This window comes from Aphelocoma coerulescens, chromosome 5, assembly GCF_041296385.1.
Source record: "Aphelocoma coerulescens isolate FSJ_1873_10779 chromosome 5, UR_Acoe_1.0, whole genome shotgun sequence".
Taxonomy (NCBI): domain Eukaryota; kingdom Metazoa; phylum Chordata; class Aves; order Passeriformes; family Corvidae; genus Aphelocoma; species Aphelocoma coerulescens.
The window spans coordinates 60,025,389-60,031,152 of NC_091019.1; positions in this window are offsets into that span (position 1 = coordinate 60,025,389).

A 5,764-nucleotide genomic window follows, 5' to 3' on the forward strand; every position below is an offset into this window, starting at 1 on the left:
ACCTCGCCAGCAGAACAAACGTGTGTGCCATGTTGTTCAACAGCAGAACTTAAAAGGGATGATCGGACATTTTTGTGAGTGAGAAGGGGTTGGAGGAGGCAAGGTGGGTGTATAAATCTGCCACAGATGACACAGCTCTGCAGGTAGGTCCCCTAAGGAGAGGACAGTTGGGTTTTCTGTGCTGCAGGCCCGTCTGACTGGCACACACCAGGCTTTAAGCAGCTGATCTGGAGCAGCTGCAGACTCAGCTGCTGTCATGGAGCACTGAGCCTTACATGGACCAGGCTTTGACATTTCCCCCCACTTCTGAAAACCAGGTCACCTCTCAGGTGCTGGCAGTGGCATTAAAAGTCTAATTTTAGGCTCTTGGCTGCAGGAAGCATCCCTGTAAATGCTCAGTTTCTCTGCCAGGCTTCTGTAGGCTGGAGTGGAAATTGGCATCAGGAAGGCTTTACTGTTTGCACTCTGAATGGAAACAAGAAAAAAAGACTCAGGAAGATCGTCTGGACAGAGTTAGTTCTGAGAGGGCAACATGAGCAGTAGAGAAAGAATTAGTTATTTAGTTTTTCAGCACAGTTTTAGGGCCCAGCTTGTGACTTTTCCCATCTTTCCACCCTCCCCATACGAGCTGCTGGCAGCTGCAGTCTGCCACCACACTGACTGTCCCTTGGAGTCCCTGCAATGAACCCTGCTCAGCACCAGTTACATGTAGAAACAAAACTGGACCAGAAGGTAACTGTGAGCAGCTTGAGATGCTGTCAGCTCTGCTGTGCCATCTCCCACCTGCTGCACACGGGAAGGGAGATGGGGACTGCAGAAAAGTTGGCTTTTTGTGGAAGGAGGTGGGAGCAGGAAGGGATGGTGGAGGCTTCAAGGAAGGAGGAGACTGGATACTTGCCACCCTGTCCCCATGGTTCCACACACATAGCTGATACTCTGGGGTGACCCCTGGGTTATCTGGGGATGCAGATTAGCTAAGGACTTGTTTGAAAGGACAGTTCTTTCACAGTGGAGTGAGTTATCTGAGATGCAGGCTATATGCACAAAAACACAGTACTTGGAGCTCCTCAATGCAAAGCATTGTGATGTGATAGTGAGATACATATTATAGGGCCTTAAATCATGTCTACAGCACTGATTACGAATTCACATAGTCCTGTCTCAGCATGCACCAGGATCAGAGTCAGACCTGGAAAAGATTCTTTGAGGATGGACTATTCAAGTGCTCCAAATTCCTGCTCACTCTCTGGGAGAGGATACTGATTAAGTGCTACCTTGGTTTCCCCAGCCTTTCATCTTGGAGAAAGCCTGTGCCACTTGCAGAGAAAGTCCTGCAGATATTTGGGGCACACCAGTTACATCCAGCCACTGCCACTCTCCTAACACAGGAGTACAGACACAGGCCAGCTGGAAGAGAGCCAAATCCTGGCCCCACAAAAACTTGTGAATTGTCTGGCATAGGCCAGGGTTTCACCAGGCACATTCCTGCTCAACTTCATACCTTTTATCCTTGTTCACTAGAACTTAAAATCCAACTGAACAGACCACCCAGGCACTGGTCAGAGAAATGGATTTTCCAGTGTCTGGAGGAACAAGGAGGTTTTCCATGTCGCTTTGTCCTGGGTCTCTCGTGCCCATTTACCAGGCAGAATCTGCTGTATTGTTAACTACAGCACTAACTGCCCTCCAGCTGCTTATTCCACATTTTACAGGATTTGGACTGCTCCTGCATTTGCTCTCACTCAGGGTCTTGAGCCCTTCCAAGGTTTCTGGAGGATGAACCTGCAACTGAGCTACCTGGTGTGAATGGGTGGGCTGGTTTTCAGGGGATTTTTTTTTTAATGTTTTCTTTATATTTAAGTGGCAATATTAAACTTTTGCTGTAAGTTCTGGTCCAGTATATCATACCCAAGCGTGAAACCTCTGAGGCAACCACTCTGACAGAGGATCCAGAGACAGCTGGTAAGGAAGGTGCTGTAGGCACATGGAGAGAAGTTAAACATCCATCCTGATCCCTCCTCTGTGTAAGCCAATACAGACCCTGCACTGGGATTGCTCTCAGCAGCTGTGTTTTCCAGGCCATATTTCTAGAGGAGAGAAAAACACTCAAATCTGTGACTTAAGGGCAAAAACTCTTCACCTCTTCAAGCCTCTCTGAAAAAACCTTTAAATGGTGTGAGGCCCAGTGCTGCTAATGATGGTCTTTTTAAATAAGCCTTACTTAAAGAAGCCCCAGGTGTGCTGAAGCTGACTTCAGATAGGGGAGCTAATTACTTTGCAATCCCCATCTGTGAATATCAAACACTGGAAAAAGCTTCTTGTTTTACCCAACTCTGCAACTCTACAGAGGAAATAATGGCCATGCACTGCTCAAGCCTCAAGCCAGGGCTGCTGATAAGCAGCAGCAGCAATAGGCAGGCAGACAACATCTTGAGGAGCCTCAGGGCAGGACTGCACTGGGAGCAACCACTGACAGATGCTGGAGACATTCTCCTGACCGGAAAAAAGGTCCTGCAGGGAGCTCAGAGACAGGTATGGCTCTGGAGGGAGGGAAGAGTAGTTTCTCTTCACATTTCTATCCTCATGTCCTTTTTCTTGTGGGGTCTGTGGCCAGAAGTTCTGGAAACACTGTGAGTGCTCATTTTAGTCAATAGCAGATCTGGATTTTGGTGTTGACAGTTCTTAGTAAGCTGTTGCACCCAGAGCTGTGCCAAAACAATCAAGGCAAAGAAAAGTCATTCTATCTTTCTGTGTAGGGTAAGTCAACAGAGACCCTTCTCTGGAAACAACAGAGCTGTATTTATTTGCATCCAACCTGGTTTGGCCCTGATTTGGCAAATAAAACCATGTAATTTCCATCAGCGAGTAGCTGAAAATTCCCCTCTGCTTTCAGAGACCTTTTGAAGTGGCGATGCCTCATATTTCCTGAAAGGATTAAACCACAATTCTCTATTATTACAGAGTGGAATACCTGGACTTCTTTAGGTGGTGGCAGAAAAAGGTTAGATATAGTTTGAAGTGATCAGAAATGCAACTGTGATTCATAAGGTCACACACTTGCTGGTCAAAGGTGTGGGGACAAGGCTGCACCTGGCTCAGGCTCCTCAGGCTGATGCCACTGAACATCTGGCCATGTCTGTGTGGGCTGGGGGGATTTGCCAGCCCCATGGTTGCCCCAGCCTGGGCAGCTCCATCCTGCAGGAGCTACCCTGGCATATTCTTCCCTGTGAGAGTGGGGAGGCACTAGCACAGGTTGCCAGGAAAGTCTGTAGCTGCATATCCCTGGAACTGTTCAAGACCAGGTTGGATAGGGCTTGGAGCAGCTTGATCTAGAGGAAGGTGTCCCTGTCCATGGCAGGGGGTTGGAACTGGTTGATCGTGAAGATCCCTTCCAACACAAACCATTCTAGGATCCTATGATGATCTGAGGATAGAGGAAAGGTTTTCATGCTGGACACTTATGGAGTTATGATCCTTTCTGGGGCCCTCAGAGGTGGGGGGTGCTCTGTTTTGTGCTGTGACACAAGTCCATCTCCTCCTGGGCACTGCAGAGTGATGGTGACAGAGCTGTGTGCCTCCAAGCACTTCCTCCCATCCCTGCTTGAGCAGAACTGACCCTTTGGGATGCTGTGTCTTCTTCTGTAATGGTCTTCTCCATCAGTGCTGAAAAGCAGCTTTTCAATGAATTCAGTGCAAAAATGTCCCCATAGATGGGTACCAACACAACTCCCTGGGGAAAACACCTTCCTGAGAAAGAGCCTTGGTTTAGTTGTGTTACAGAAAAGCTCCCACTGATGGCTGTGAGCAAAATTAAGAGCTTTTGGCTCATGCATCTATAATTAGACTGAGCAGAAGGCAAAATATTCCGTTATGACAACTTCAGAGTTGAAAGAAATACGTCTGAGCAGATGTTGATTTGCAGGATAAACAAATTAATTCAATTCAATTTAGCCCCCTCTACTGTTACAGTCCTTTGTTCCTCGATTTAAAGTGTCAAATCCAGGGCTCATGCTGCATGCATGACAAAAAACACATGCCAGGACAGGCACATAAATCTGCAAATAGAAAATATATCCAGTATCCCTGAGGTCTGCTGTATTTCCATATCATCCCTTTACCTTCAGGACCTTGGCTGTTACCCAGGGCTGGTGTTCCACAAACACACCCTTGATTTACAAAGCTTTTGCAGCTTGCCAGTGGAAGGATTGGCTCTGATGCTGGGACCTCTAAGATCCCAGGGCTGCACTAGGTTGGTCATTAGGTTGGAGATGGAGCCTCCCAGTCCCCATATTTTCAGGTGAAAACAATGTCCCTTGTAAAAGGCTGTTTGGTGGCTTGATGATGGGAGGGAATCAAGCACGGGGTTGGCATTGAGTCCCTCCCTGCACATCCATCTGTCCTCACCTGGGATGGCACAATCCTTTCTTGAAGCTCTGGAGAAGTCCAAGTCCATACTGGGTGTCAGTGCAAATCGCTTGAGAATAAGCTTGGTTGGAGACAAACAAGCAAACAAACAAAAGAGGGATCCCTCCTGGAGTCAAATGCTCTTTCTGAAAAGCTGAGCTGGGATTTACAGGGCTTTACTTCCTTCATAGGTCTTGGAGAGGTCTGTGGCTTCTCTGACTTCCAAGTTTAGACCAAGACATAATTCAGCCCTTTTAATAACTGAAAGGCATTGAGTCTTCTTAGTCCAAAGGAGCAGATAAGCAGCTTTCTGAGTACTCAGACTCAGGCTGGTTTTATACCTTTTGTAGCATTAGCACAATACCCTTTCTGTGCTTAATAATGTGTTTTGTAGCCTAGCAGGAATATCAGTGTACACAGAAGCTTGGAACAATTGTCTAATACTTTTATTGTTTGGCAGCAGAAACTTTTCACTTTTCAGAAATTTTAGGAGAATTTATTGGATCTAGAGCACCTGTGATCTGTGCACAAATGGCTGGTGGGAGGGCTGAGCACTGCATCAGTTTAATGACCTGAAATACTGTTGAGCTGTTCCATATTGGATGCTGCTGTGTGGGATTTGACATCTCCAGGTGGCACAAAGACCAGGCACTCTTCCTTGTATCTCAGAACGACCCAGCTGTCCCAAAACTGGTTAAAGGGAAGGAAATGGTTCCTAACCTGCACAGATGGCTCCCTTTAACTCCCGTCTCACCCCTATGGCTCAGTCTGGAGTTTCACAGCAGTGTGTGCTGCTTCCTGGCAAAACTAGAGGGGCTGAGAAATGGCCCAAGCTGCCTTTGATTGCTGTCCTGCAGACAAGAGCTTTGCTTTTGTTTTGAACTACAAATAGGATGGATATTTGCAGCTGGAGCATGGCTGTAGCAGTAGGGAATGTCACAAGGCATCAGACTACTGCCCCAACAGCCTTGTGGACTTTTCCCAGGCACTGAAGGCTTCCTCATGCCATGGAAGTCTTGGCTGGAGATGGGTCCTGAGCCCCTTGAAACATTTACAGTGGTCCTGCCTAGCTCCAGGCTCCCCCGCTCCCAGGGGCTCAGCAGTCTCTACTTTTCTTGAAGAGACAACACAAACTCTTATTCCACATAAAAGATCTAAATATAGTACCTGAGGAAAAAAGTTCCTCTTTTTTGTATCAAGTAAAAATGCTCTGTGTAAAATCTGCAGTGCTCTCTGCACATTCTGGATGTGCTTTATGAAGCCAGTGAGGCAAAACCAGCCCTGGGAGCATCACCCCTGCAATGCCAAACCACCACTCTCATCTTCCATCTGGTCCAGAAACAGGACCTTACAGAACAAC